Source organism: Gobius niger (genome assembly GCF_951799975.1).
Source record: "Gobius niger genome assembly, chromosome: 10".
Lineage (NCBI taxonomy): Eukaryota > Metazoa > Chordata > Actinopteri > Gobiiformes > Gobiidae > Gobius > Gobius niger.
Genome location: NC_136861.1, coordinates 9,160,504 through 9,176,271, shown reverse-complemented (window position 1 = coordinate 9,176,271; position 15,768 = coordinate 9,160,504). Strand labels below are relative to the sequence as shown.

Here is a 15,768-nt window from a genome sequence, read left to right as displayed (position 1 = left end):
AAAGGGACGATGCCTACATTTGATCCTTCTTAGTCAAAATGGGGGGGTCATTATGGGACTATTTGGGTTTCACGACATCAACACATCATACTACGGCGCAAACTTCACACATCAGGCTGATTTTTTCACAAATGACTAGTTTACAACGTACTTTTATGGGGCACACATTATTTTACCCTACAAAAAGAAAAGAGTGTCAGGTGTATAGCTCCTTTAAGATCAGCTTTGAAGCGATTCCTTTGCCATGATCACGCACACACACACGCACACACAATCTTGACTGCTATCTTAGTGAGGACACTCATAGAAATCATGTATTACCCAGACCCAACTCAGACAGTCCTTCAAATAAGTGAGGACCACCCAAAATGTCCTCACTTTCCAAAAATGTCCTCAGTTTACAAAAATGTCCTCACTCTGTTGGTTAAAAACTCACACTGGTCCTCACAATGTCGTAATTACAAGAACACACACACACAGATAGAAATATGTCACAAAATATTCTTAAATGGAAAGTTAAGACACAAAATTTGCACAATTCATGCCTTTAGAAATAAACCTTACTTACATCTAGACGTTTATACTTTTTAAAAAATGTGGAAACATTACATTAAGTTAGGGCTGCACGATATTGAACTTGCGATATGCGGTGGTGCAATATTGCGACGATATTATTGCAAACCATTTCTACGCGATATGTTTTGTTAAACACTAATTGCACGTTTTTCAGCGAGCAGGAGTCATCAAAAAACACCAAATCAGGATCTTTAGTGATGTTGTGATATATTGTGGATCCATGTGATACAGATATTGCATCACCTTACATCGCGATACAATATTTTTATGCGATATCTTGTGCAGCCTTAGATTAAGCGGAGGAGCGGATATTCAACAAATCAAAATAACTGAGTAAAATGGACAGAGTAAATACTGCACTTCAAAACATGCAGTTCAATGTGCTTTGGACCAGACTTTTTTTAATTTATTTATGAAATCACAGCTTTAAAAGATCAACAAATGTAGAGTGAATGCCAACTTGAAGCAACTGTGATGCTAGTCAGTGACATTTAAGGCATTAATTTTGGCACAATTCCTTTAATGACTCAGAAAACTAACACTGGTGAAAGATCCGTCATTCTCTATGTAAATCCAAGTTCAGGGAAAAAGTGGGACGTGTACCTAAATAGGCGGGACAAAAGTCTAAATGTGTGTGCAGTGCAACCAAAAGAGGGACAGGTGCATGGTCACCCGCAGAGACAGGATCATTTGTGGTTTGCGAATGATATTATATAGCGCTGCTGCCGAAATAACTGCAGTCTTTGTGATTTTGTTAATGCAATCATGTTGTAATTTGATTCAGCTACGATTGATGGTACAGCCGGAAAAAAAGGACAACAAATAGAGCGCAAAGCAGGCAAATGACGGCAGGGAAATATCGCGATAAACAATGTTTTTGAAGACTTTTGATGCCACAGAATCTGGCTTTAAAGCTGAACAATGACAGAAAAATCGTAAAATATCACACAAGAAACAAGAATACAATGAAACACAACCTGCTTCAGGTTAGAGGCAAGTCAAAGAACAGACGAAAAACATTGAGCCCAAAAATGTAACGTCGTTCTGTCATTTACTGAACGATAAGTCGATATAGATACAGACGGCATCTCGTCATAGAAGGGGAAAATAGAATCTTTTGGGAAAAAGAATTTTTCACTCTTTTTAGCCATTTTCTGGTGGAAAATGAACTTATTTATCACATACAAATAAAGTCAAGTGTAAATCGGGTCCATATGGATATTTTCTCACAGCAGATTGTTCTGTAGAAGTGAAAAAACGGCAGTCATAGCAAGCGCTAGCTAGTGTTTGCATTAGCACGATGCTAACTTGTAGCATTCTCCGTTTTTTTATATACTTATGGGCTGTTGAACCACTTTGCCCCTCTCCATGTCTTTGTATCTTTATTTAGTTGAAAAGTATATTCATAATTCAACGTAGTAGTTTTGGAATTGTTTTCCCCTTAAAGGTACACTGCGTAACATTTTGGATCATATTGTTGCCGGCAAAACAAAACATACTCCTAATGACCAGCTCAACACAAAAATGCTATTACTGCAGTGGGTAATGAACACATGGATTTGGATGATAAACTTACCTGTTTGAATCTCAAATTCTACTGCCTTTAGTCACATCTCCATGGAGACGAGCTGGAGACGTACCCACTCCTGGTAAAGTTTACAGTCATACCTTGGGAGGGATGAGCCTCATCAATGTTTGTTTGTATATTTATGAGGTATTTTTCAATGATGAAAATATCTGTCACAAAATAGATGCTTGTATTTCAATTTTATTTATTGGGTAAAATTCTACGCAGTGTGGCTTTAACTGTTTTCAAACATGACCATATATGGGCGATGTCATCTGTATCTATAGTGATTATCGTGCCCTACTCATAAAAAAGCCTCTCCTTGCTGAGGATCATTGCAAACATTCAATTTCTTGTGTGAGTAAAGTGAATCCAGGAACCAATTTTTCCACAATCTATCAACTTTAAAAGCAAAAACAAACAACCTTTTTTTTTTCCATTTTCTTCCCACAGTTGAAGAAGCGAGACACGTTATTTATGAAAGAAAGTCAGCGTTGCATAAGGTCCTGAAATGTGCACGCCGTACGCCACCGGTATCTTTAGCAGAATGTCACTGTGGAAGCTTTTAACAAATTCAAGTGCGGGTTTTGTGTACGAAAACATGCAAACGGTAAAGCGATACGAGCGAGTAAATGCAAAGGTCACGCTACAACCTTTTCAACAAACACTTATGAGCCGCCACTTTACAAGCAAAACGGGCGCTTTTTCTTTCCTTTTTCACACCAGGTTGCAGATATTAAATTACTATCGAATTTAAAAAGTGCATTTTGTACCGTCTCGTCTAAATTTAATTTCAGCTTAATTGTCGAGAGAACCCTGAACGTCCCGGACTGAGCGTCAAAGCAAATAATGGCAAATTTGGTGACTAACTGTCGACGCTCATTTGGCCTCCGTTACCATGGTTTTAACGTATAGTGACATCATCGGCACACCCTCTATAGGCAGTGGTGGAAGAAGTACTCGATCCTGGTAAGAGACTGAATGAGCTGCTGGTGCTTTTCAGGCTTTTTTATTTTCGGATCAGAATGACTTTACATTCATCGACTGCACGTCTACAATGAGCTTCGTGTTGAGTGGAAAAAATGAGTGTGTTTGGGCCAAAGTTCAAATACCTTTAAGTCTGATCAAAAATGAATTTGAGCAGAAAGTACCGAGTCTTTTCAGGCTCTAAGATGTATTGAGGAAAAAGTATTCATCGTGGAATTTAGTTGAGTGAAGTAAAAGTAAGATTGACTTGTACTTTTTATTTACTTTCCACCACTGAACTTTCTCCCATTTCTCCACCGTTACTTTAACAAATGCTGAATTATGGTTATATTTTTTCTAATAAATAAAGATACAGGGACACGGAGAGGAGCAAAGTGGTTCAACAGCTCATTAAGACTTAAAAATTGGACAATGCAAACCAGGAAGCTACATTAGCTTCATGCTACACATGCTAACATTAGCAACAATGTTTTTTGTTTTTTTTCAATTTGCGGTGAAAAAACATCCATATCAACCCAATTTTGGCTTGACTTAAACGTAAGTAAAACAGTCAAAAGTAAAACAGTCAAAGTTTTCAGTTTTCTTCCCCCTCGGCTAAGCCACGCCCCCTTGTATGATGCGTTGCCGTCTGTATCTATTCGTGCATTCATGTGGACTGGGGGTGCTCGATTTCCTGAGATGTGACGTCATTGTCCTCAGTTGGTTTGTGTTCATGTGTTTTTTATGTGGGGGGATATTGATGTCATCAAATAAAAATAGTCTTTTATCATTGATTAGCGCTTAGCTGAGCTAATCATTTAAAAGTGTTGTTAGCATCTCCAAAGCTAAACGTTAGTTCGTTAGTTTTATCACGTAATATCACGTTAATTTACTTTTTGCTAACGTTGATATCGGGCATTTCACTCGCAACCTTGTTACCACGAGGATGACGACAGCTCACACTGAACTCAAAAAAGTAGCAGTGTTAAAGGGGCTAGATGCAAGTTAGCCATTTTATACTCACTACTGCCACCTCAGGTCATACATGTAACTGCAGCTTCTATATTAAGCTCGTGCATGACGGCACTTCGGACACAAAGTAACACCTTTTTGAGCGACAGTGCAGGATTTTAGAGGCAGTTGTGGTGAATATGTCTGGGCTCATTCTACACATCAGGACATTGTTGAAACATGTAGGGGGAGGAAAATACTTAATTTTAACATTTTTAAACTCTGTATAGTCCCTTTAAGCTAAAAAGCTCACATTAGACCAGGGATCTCAACCAGTAGCTCGCCAGGCCTTCCTAGGTATCTCGCCAAAGACTTTCTACATCTCTATACGCGTGATAACTCAACTGTTTGTTCTGAACATGCTGAACACAATCTGTGAACAGTTGGGTCAATATTGTAAAGTATAAGCACTAAACTCAAGTCATTTTCTTTGAAATACTATCTTGGCTATTAATTCTCCTGGCTGGAGTCCATCCAAGTTGCATTTTTACACAAGTGTTTTGGAAGCACAAGTAGCTCTCAAACATTCTGGTTGTGCAAAAGTAGCTCGATGGGTAAAAATGGTTGGAGACCCCTGCAATAGACGATAAAAGAACCCCAGTTGAGAGAGCGTTCACGTGCATTCCCCAACTCCCGAGGATCACATGAACGCACCATATGAGTAAAAAGTGCAAAGCCACACTGATATAAACAAGTACGAATAAAAAAAGGACATTTTGCACAAGGGACTATGCTTTCATTTGATCTATAGATGTTATATTTTGAACATTGCAAACTTAAACATCTTTTCCATCGCCACATCTGGACGGGCTTTGAACAAACTCGCTGGCCGTTTCATTCCCTGCGGCACAACACGGGCCACGCCAAAGTGAACCTCTTTACCCGCCCGTAATGCTGATTCTGTTACGGCCGCATATAGCCGGTGGGGGGTCTGTTTGCAAATGTGGTCCCTCGTGCATTCCCGCGTCAAGACAAAACAGAGGGCTCGTGAATGACATGCGAACAGCTGATCCGGGGCATTAGCATCTCGCGGGACGCCACATGCTGCCTTTTAATTGCCCCCCCCCCCCCCCACACACACACACACACACACCTCCTGATATACCTGCTCAACCCCGTAGGCACAGAACATCGCAACCCCCCCCAAGCGCTGAATACCTGTGGGCGCAGCACCTCTATACGGTCGACATACAAGGGAGCTCAAGGACACCCCTGTACCGAGTATCCCGAGCATACATATATGTATACAGCCGCCGCATGAGCGCTTATAAATATACATCCGCCCGCCGTATGGAAATAGCAGGGATTTAATACGGACCTGCAGCTAAGTGTATTCACCTATCGCACCTTTGCTTAAAAGTCGCCGGCAATTTTGTTCCGACAAAACGCGCCGCCGACGGTGATTAAGGAAGCAATTTGATATTTTCACGCCTACATGGGTTTCCTATAGGTTGGTTTTATTTGGTCAATAAAGTCATGAATGTATTTCGAGAATACTGAGTGTGGAGGGTGGAAACTGGGTGATGCAATGGAGCGCGGGATTTTGTCGTCAAAAACCCGGTGAGATTTCTGGGATTCCTCGCACACGCCATGCTAATAAACGGATGGAGATTTTCCAATGTTCAATGCTTTTGGACAAGAGAGTTTGTTAGATATATTTACAAGCAGGGACCTGGAAAGCTAATGTTCCGCTGCTCTTTTCTCTACAATTTTATATGGTGGACATTGTAGTCTATGGGCCCTGTATGAAGTGACAGGTTTCTACGGCAACGTTTGATTCATAAAAGAGCGTCACACAGTCATTTTTGCAAAGTATTTAGTGATACATTTTGGTGAAATAAGCCATGGTCAAACAAAAAACTCAAGCATATTTTTGATTTGTGTTAAGGTCACATTTCTGTACACATTCTCTAAAAATAAAACATGACGGATACTGAATTTTACTCACTTTATTTTCAACAAAAAGTCCTTGCACTGTCCTTAGCAAAACGTTTTCAATTGGACCATCCAGACGCATTGATCAGATCTTCGAGACGCTTTGAATGATTACTTTTGTCCTGGTCAGCCTCCGATATTAAACAGTCCAGGAAGTATTGCATAATGAATGGATGTATCGCCGTTCATTTATTCGTTTCATTTACTTGGACATTTGGTCAAGACTCAACACCAGATTGGAGCCGTGGGTACATTTCTACTTACCCTATTGTACATGTGTTTAGTGGTAGAGGAGACCTACATAGAGAGAGCATGTAATCACATAAAGGGCCTTCTTGCTGTGAGATAAGAGTGCCAACCGGTACGGATCATTTATAATAAAAGGGGAGAAAATGTAACTAAATTAGGGTAATACACATGTCGGCAAGATTTTCATATATAAAAGTGTAAGACTTTAACTTGGAGTAACAGTTTAGAAAAAACACCAGGCTTGAGCTTGGTGTTACTTCGGGTTTGAAGTGCCGTCATGCACGAGCTTAACATAGAAGGTGCAGTTACACCTAAGACCTGAGGTGGCAGTAGTGAGTATAAAAAAATAACAACTTGCATCTAGTCTCTTTAAGGGCAGACACTGCTGGCAAGTAAACTTTCACCTGGAAACAAAAAAAAAGAAACCTAAACTTCACAATAACCTGTTTAATGTTTGCACTGATTCAATTATTCTTATTCTTATTTATATGGGAAATGACATTTTTCTCACATTGGTGTGAAAATATCTCCACATAAGTAGCACCTACAGACTTCAACTTTTCCAGTCTTGGACTTAACAATATTTTTAAGGTTTTCCCAAAAGTATATGGAAATATTTAATTCCAAGCCTGATTTATTGAGTTCAAGTTGAGATACAAGTTGGTAATTTTATGCTCACTACTGCCACCTCAGGTTTTACGCCCAACTGCAGCTTCTATATTAAGCTCATGCATGACGGCACTTCAGAATCGAAGTAACGCCATTTTGAGTGACAGTGCAGGATTTTAGTGACAGTTGTGGTGAACTGGTGGTTAAACTCCCTGAGCCCAGACCTATTCACCACAACTGCCTCTAAAATCCTGCACTGTCACAATTCGGATCCAAATTGCCATCATGCACGAGGTTAATATAGAGACTGCAGTTATGCGTAAGACCTGAGGTGGCAGTAGTGAGCATAAAATGTCCAACTTCAATCTAGTCTCCATATAGCATAACATAACTAAATAAAATTAAAATAATAATAAAAAAATCACTTGCAGCCTTAATTGACTGCAATAATATGCTGTTTAGTTATAGCTTTAACAACAAATACAAAGTAATACAAAGGAGAGCTTCTTATACTGTGTTCAGTGTGAGAGTTTTTCTGAAGTTTGTGGTTTTTTTGCAACTCAATGCCACCAAACAAATCAACTGGATTAGTTCCAAAAATGTTCTGTGTCTAGCCCGTGTTTTTTTTTTAGCTGACTGGCTGGAAACATATTTGATCCAGGGGCATTCAAAAGCCTCTAATTCAAATTCATTGTCCTTTGCACAATATAAAAAAAAAAACCCGGCGACAGTCTCCCGGTACAAAGGGGGAGTGCTCAAAACAAAACTCCATTTCAGCCGGCTGCGTTTGCGAGCGTATGTAAATTCCCCCACCGCGGCCTGATACATGCACATAAAGCATGTCAAATTCCCATACAGGGGCTGCCGTGTTTTGCTATGCCTCTATTACGGCGTCTACCTCCGGATGCATCCCGTAATGGACAGTGGGCTGTGCATGTCCTGATTGTATTTGTATGTAAAGTGGAGGGTGAACGCTCGCACATCTCCACTCCCGCCAGCTGTAAATATCCATCGGCGCGAGGGGGGGGCCCGAGCCGAGCGGGGCGTGCAAAACTGTAAAAGCTAAACAACGCGGCCCGGCTTCCTTGGATGTATTTTCCCTGATTAATTCCGTTTGATACTTCCTTAAAAGACGCAGACAAAAGAGAATGATCAACATGCCTCCCCTCGCGTCGGCGGTTCAAAGGCGCGATTACCTTAAAGTCGAGAGAGAGAGAGAGCTATTTTTGAGCCTCGGCCAATGCATGTTAATGGTCCGGACGCGCGCTCCCCACTCTCGGCGGACGGCTTCAATCAAATGACGGTGTGTAATTCAAAAGAACCATCTGTGAAATAGCGACGAATGATGACTCGGACTCGTCTACTTAAGGTAACTTTGATCTAATTTTGGTTGTGTAATCCATTAGGCCCGGACAATGTAATGCAATGCGATACTTGTGGTGAAGTAAAGGGATGTAGTGGATGAAACCAGCGCAAAATGAGGAGTTTAAAGCAACACTTTACGGGTTATGCAGTCTGTGGCTAAGTCGAGACAGCAACTAAACTGATATTAACTCTATAAAACACTATTGCCGGGTGGTTTTCACCCGAGCATATACATTTATGTGATTTTCATTATGATGGTTTATCTGAGTGTCCGGGGTCTCTGGGCGTCAGCTTTGTCTTTGACATCTTTGATGGCCTGGGTGTTTTCCTAATCCAAAACACACTTTTTCCTACAGGCACATGTTGTGTGATAGTGATAGTGATAGAAGGTAGGTGAGGGTTAATAATAATAATAATGCATCGGTTTTATACAGCGCTTTTCTGGACACTCAAAGACGCTTTACATTGCACTATTCATTCACTCCATACTTGGTGGTGGTACGCTACTATTGTAGCCACAGCTGCCCTGGGGTAGACTGATGGCAACCAGTCTGCGCCATCGGCCCCTCCGACCGCCACCAATCACTCACTTACTCACTCCATTCGCCAGGCTTCCTGTTGTTACCAAACGGTCTCCCATCCAAGTACCGACCAGGCCCTTCCCTGCTTAGCTTCCAAGGTCTGACGGGATTGGACATAGCAAAGGCGGTATGGCCACAATTTGGTTAATGTATTTAATCAGGCAATCTTGCCCCTTTCGAGGTTGACATTCAGGGCTGCCCACATTTATTTTGCGACTTCAACTACAGCTTTGCTCTTGTCGCAGAGTTGGGGTCTCTGGCCTCCCAGCAAGTGAGTAACACATAGTTATTTTAGTCAGCTGGTCATTTACACCCTTTCAAAATATGACATATTTTGTTTCTCTCCCCTGCAGCCAAAGATACTGAGCCTTCAAGTCTCACATATCCCAGGAATTGGTGGACCAAACAGGTACGTATAAACTCGTCTAAGCTCAGGTAAGAATATATCTCAGTATAGAATAACGGTGGCCTGTTCCTTTAAATGCATCCAGTTGACTGTTTCACTGCGTTGACAATGGGTTTGTGGCCCTCAATGCCGAACAAACTTTAAACGCAGCCCTCGATGAAAAACGTTTGGACACCCCTGATCCAAACCAACGCCGAGGAACCCACAGTAACCGCTTCAAACACCCTGTTGTGCACTTCGTCCTTTTGCACTTTGTGTCCCCCCCCCCTCCCCAAAACGGCACCAGGAAAAAAAAGCACAAAGCACTTTTCGCCGAAACTTGGCAGAGGGCGCGGTACTGGGGGTGGGGGGGGTGGGAGTTGGGGCCGTGGACAATCCATTTTGAGCCGAATGTGCTGACCCCGAAGTTTTTGGTGAGATTGTGATATGGGCCGTTTAATTAAATCACAGGACCGCAGGGCTGCTGTAGATGCATAAGCACTAACGAGTTGTAGTTGGCCCGGGTGCCGCATGTATCCAGCTGGAAAATGACTCGCTAATTGCCAAAGTGTCCCGTTCTGCCATGTCACCTACAATACCTCCACCGCGCCGCCATTTGCAAAAAAAAACGAGGGGGAAATCATCGGGGTGAAGCGTGTAATATTTCTGAAACGGAAATAATTGGGAGGAATTTGGGGGGACTCGTGTCAATCAAAATTAAGCACTAAGTTCACATAATGAAGTCAGAAAAGTACACGTTATTCCAAATGGAGGTATTATGATATTGCGGCAATTCCTGCAGAACCTATCACCGTTTTTCATAGTATTGGGCCAAGTAAAGATCAAATGAAGTCGTTTTTCTGTATTCAAACACCGACTTTTCCAGTCCAGTGGGTGATAAATAACGGTTGGAGTTGGAGCTAAAGTTGAGAGTTTCTGATGGGCAGTGAAGTCAACGTGAAGTTATAGGACTTGGACTTGTGGACTAAGGGCTTTGGAGTTGATTGATTTAGCTCTCAAGTTCTTGGCACTGGCGATCTCTTCATAAACGCTTTTAAATGGTGGGTTTTAAGTTCATAAGCAGTTTTAAGTGGTTTCACAATTCAAACGAGAGTCCGTTTAGTGGATGCTGCTGTTGTAGTTGCACTATGTGGTTATTCAGCAACATCTTTGCCGGGATATGTTCATTGTGGCTCAAACTCAGACTTTATTTCAACCTGGACAGACAGCTTGGAGTTAGGAATGTCTTTCCCCTGGAGCCTGGACACTGGTGGTGGTATAGGAGACCCTTGAAGGACGCAGCAGGGAGAAACCGTGGGCGGAAGAGGGGGCGGAGGTGGGTCGCAGCCCAGCCGGGAAGCGAACAAACCATGATTGCAGGGGCTTAAAAGCGGGACGGAGGGCGATGATTGGCTGCTACGGAGGTGCGGCTCTAACGCTGATGGGCTGAGGTGGAGGTGTGGCCCTCTCGGAAGCGATCATTGGCTGGAGGTGGGTGTTGCTGAAATTAGTCGACCAGGTTGAATTGACGACAAGGCTTCATTTCTTGGACTTGGAGTGGCACTAAACAATGAGGGTACGAGGGTGACTTGGATTGACTTGTCGACATATCTAACACTTAAGACAGTATTTTCGTGTCCATTGTCCCTGTCAATAATCATTATCCAATAAATATTAAAAGGCACTATACCTGATTGTGTTTTTCTATTAATGGAACTTTTTTTTCCTCCTTAAGTACATTGTAAACTCAGACATTTGTGGGAATAACACTGTCGATCTGCTTATATAGCATTTGTATCAATTTCATGAACTTGGGTTTTCTTGTTGTTCTGGGAAGGTGAAACTGAAAAGTGACCTTGCATTTTGTGAAATGCAGATAAACTTTGCCCTGTCAAGAATTTGGATGCAAGAAAGTTAGGAATGACCACAAACCTTTTAATTTAGTGGCTTCCTCTTTCAGTGTTTGTCATTTAAAAAAACAAGTATAGGGCCTTTAAGTGTTAAATATATACATTGTCAGGTGATTTTTATTTCTTTTTTAATAATGCACTGATTACAAGGCATGTGCTTTTGTGTCATTCATCTCTACTTCGCTTAAAGGTACTGTACCTGATTTCCTCTTCTTCTTTTGCCAAACAATGAAAGCGAGAACATTTACTTGTTAGGAAGGAGCTTCGACTCAACTAACTTTCTTTACACATTTCTCGCTTTCAGTTTCTTCACAGGGATGAGTTCATGAGCACTTCACAAGGGTCAAGGTGACTGACACATGGTAGAAAATACCAACATGTAGCCTTCAAGTTCACACAAGAATGTTTTCTGAATAGATGCACAGTATTTCTTTAACAAATGACTGATTTCACAATACACTGAAGCAGGACAAAACAAATGTCCTGCTAATATAAAACGGTCCTTTAACATAACCATATTTTTTATCTCATCTATTATTCTCCAAACGCGTGGCTATTCTATCCACTTCTCATTTTCATAACAATTGTATGTTTTATTCATGTTTATTTGCACTTTTATACAGATCCCATGTGGCGCGACTGCCGGGGGAATGTGAAGTAGATTGTGTTCTGACCTCTCAAAGGCACATTGTCCCGCTCAGGTCAGCCTCTTTCAGTTCGCAAAAGTGGGTCCTGAATCGGTGGAGATCCTAATAGTCCTGGTCTCAAACAACCCCTAAACACGTGTCTCCTCCCAAGCGCTCGGAGAGAGTGGTCAGCGATTATCAGGGGAGCGCGGGGGCTCCGGTGTAAAAGGTCAAACTAAAAGAGAGCGCTCCGATCCGCAGGTGTGTTACCGCTCGACTCGTGTCCGCGCTGACACTAATAACCGGGTCCCGCCGAGGAAAGAGGCTCGGCACAATAGAAGTGAATTAACTCTCGGTGGGACCTACCCTCTGAAGATTAAATAAGTCCCAGCATGCAGTGGGAGTAGGGGGGGGAGGCGGGCCCCGGCCTGTAATTACACCATTCAAAGCTAAACCGCGGCGGCGTAACGCGGAGCGACACTAACCACGATGAATGCTCACCTGCAGCCGCCGCCATCTTCCATCTTTATTGGAAGTCATTGTGGGTAATTTGGAATCGCGTTTGATGAATGTATTGCTCTTTATTCGCCGCGAAACGACCGAGATTGGATTACCAGCCTCATCGGTATCTTCAATTGTTTTGATTGGAATGGAGGAAAAAAAAAGGCGCTCTATCATGTGTCGGCGTGATCTTTTTGAGCCTGGAGGGGATTCAGAAGGTTAGGTTCCAGATTAGCGTGCTTTCTTTGTTTCCAATCAAGGCCTGAATAAACGCGGAAGGAAGAGTGTGTGCATAAAGTTTTGTAAGGGAGAACGCGTTGAACGACTTCGGAAAACGTTGCTAATTGCAAATTCTCAGACAGATATTGCATCCATGAATACATTTTCGACGATCAACTATTTTATCACGCATTGTTCAATTTAAACTAGTGCAGCATTTGTGGTTTGCTAATTACATTGGGAAGTGGATATTTAGCCAGAACCGGTTTTAAGAGGTCATTTGGAAAAGCGGATATCTCCGTTTTGACTTTTTAAAATAATTGTTTTGAATATTTGATACTGTATTCGACAGATGCCACTTATGAAACTAAAGTTGCGTGAATCTTTTTAAGAAACAAAGTGACTTTATATTTTTATGGCACTGAAACAAATGCGGAAAACACCGCTATGAAAAGATACATTTTCAATCATACGTTGAGTTTTCTCAATGCCAATTATGTATTTTTGCAAATGAACTCTTCATTTATTTTTGCTATTGTGCTGTAACTTGCTCCTACATCTTCCCGTTTGGGACATGATTATGATTAGAGAGTCAGCTCAGGAGCGAGAGTCTGCTGTGCAACTTCAGATTTCATGACACAAATTAGTGTAAGAGCCACGGATATTGCTCTTGTGCTATAGAAATGAAGTTGGACTGGATTTGGATGTGGTTAGGATTAGAGTTATTTATATTTCCCGACAAACTAGCTAGCACGTTAGCACGTTAGCTTCAACTTTGTTGGAAAGTAAAATGGATGTTACCATGTGATATGAATCAACGAATTAGGAGCAAGTAATGGAGTGAGTGAGTTGGTGGTTGGTGGTGGTCGGAGGGGCCAACGGCACAGAATGGTAGCCTCGGTTCTGTCAGTCTACCCCAGGGCAGCTGTGGCTACAACAGTAGCTAACCACAAGCGAGAATAGAGTGAGCGAATAATGCAATGTGAAGCTTCTTTGACTGTCCATATAAAACCAATGCATTAGTATTATTATTATTTCTTGGAATTTTCTCAGATTAAAAAGGAAGATGAAACTGACAACTATTAGACACTTTCCAGTATAATGTTTGAAATTCAGCTTTATTTTGAACACACAATGCTGTCTTTTTACTGATGAAGAGTCATTTTAATTGATCCCTTCCAAATAATCAGCAACACCGTTGAGGTGAGGGTACCTGGAGTATCAATGAAGGGTTCTGAGTCTCCACAAGACAAAAAAGATTGTTAACCACTGGCATAAACAATGGAAAAAATAACAATCCAGGGCTAAATATCCACTGCCTAAAACAGGTTCAAATTGAGTGGGAGTCACCAAACTTTGAAAGTCATTGGATTCATTTTTATAAATATAGTTTTATTTTTTTACCCTTAAATATGCTTCCAATTTCATTACTTTCTGTGTTGCTGGATACACCGGATTTCCGCGTGACACAAACCACCGGAGACAGCCGCGGGTTACGGTCTGTAACGCCTTAAATATGCTGATGCGCCGATCTGTGCAGAGCGCCGCCATTGTTCGCTCTGTAAACCACTGATACATGTAATCGTAATGTAGTTTGTCACCAACCATGTGTCCGTCAACATGCTCTATGCAAATTCTGCTTCCACTAGATCCTCTGCAACAACAAGCGGTGCAGGCCATTTTCCTCTTTATTTACCAAGACCTTTTGTTATGAGCTTTTACTTGCTTAACTCTACTATACTGCAACCTTCCATTCAGTAAAGGGAAAAATGAATGTAAATAAAGTGGAAGCTGGCTGGAACGACTGCGCACAGCTTTGGCTAATGCTGCCTTGTGTCTGGAGGTGTATCTGAATCTGTGTCAGGCTTGTTTTGAATAAGTAAGGACGCACCAAATATTTAATGAGCTTTCGAGAAAAGAAGAGACACATCTGCTCTTTGTGTGTTTGCGGAAGACGCCAAATCCCACAGTCAAATTTAGACAACACACCGATACATTTAGCGGGGATTTCAGGCAATTAGAAAACTGGTCCCGATTCAAGTTTCGAAGAGAAAACGCAAGGCTGATTGAGGAGTGGGTAAACAACTGCGGATAGGCCCAGGATGAGGGCAGGAACACACAATAGCAGACGCAGAAGATGACTGGGGAAGAGAAAGCAACATGTAATGCAAAAATAATAAGCTTAGTCCATTAGTCCATATTCAATTGTGTTTATTTTGTGTTTCAATGAAGAAAATGTCAAGCTTCAATGAGCTGTCAGGATGCTGAACTCTCCCCTTCTGTCACTCTGTTGCATCCTATTGTTTACATATATTGCCTGCTTTCTTATTATACTTTTTTTAAATTGTCTATATGTGTTTAATGGTAGAATCAACAATAACTAATTTATAAAGACAAACCTCTAGTTATTTTATTAATTTGTGTTGCAATATCGTCTTTCTCTACCTAAGTCACCTTATTACACAAGTGTCATCAACGCACAAGTAGCTCTCTGCCATGGCCACTTTTCTTGCATGAGTAAAAAACAGTTTGGAGACCCCTGCACAACAAGGGAATGGAATTCATTCACTCAAAGCTAAGTATGTAGCTAAAGTTTCCCCTGGGGCAGACTGACAGAAGATTGCTCACATCTGCACCAACGGTCCATCTGACCAACACCATTCATTCACTGACAACCCATTATTCCGATGACTCATTATTCCGAACATTTCCCATTGAGCAGAGGTTCCATTAGTCCGACATCTCTAATCCAGTTGGGTTGTGGATTAGAGAGCCATATACAACCATTGGCCCGAACCTTAAAGGAACAGGCCACCGTTTTTTCCATACTGAGTTATGTTCTTGCCTGAGCTTAGACGAGTTGATGCGTACCTGTCTGGTCTTTGTGCGTGCCCTCAGTCACGCAAAACGACCAAAGATGTTGTTAGCATTTGGCCTCTCCCAATGTATTCCTAAAGCTCCAAACGGGGGTGAAGTTGGAAGCTACCACGCTCTTCCACGGGCACGCACAAAGACCAGACAGGTACGTACCAACTTGTCTGAGCTCAGGAAAGAACATATCTCAGTATGGAAGAACTGGAAGAACTGTGTGCCCTCAGTCATGCAAAAAGACCAAAGAGGTTGTTAGCATTTGGCCTCCTTGTATATTCCTATAGCTCCAAATGGGGGTGAAGTTGGAAGCTACCAAGCTCTTCCACGGGCACAAAGACCAGACAGGTACGTATCAACTTGTCTAAGCTCAGGCAAGAACATATCTCAGTTGGTAAAA

At 41.8% G+C, this 15,768-nt stretch overlaps 1 protein-coding gene across 3 annotated transcripts in view; it reads right to left on the bottom strand.

The window, feature by feature from the left end:
* Positions 1-15,768, bottom strand: part of LOC306968938 (RNA binding protein fox-1 homolog 3-like) — a 1,481,628-nt gene that overhangs the window by 293,746 nt on the left and 1,172,114 nt on the right. The window lies entirely within an intron of this gene.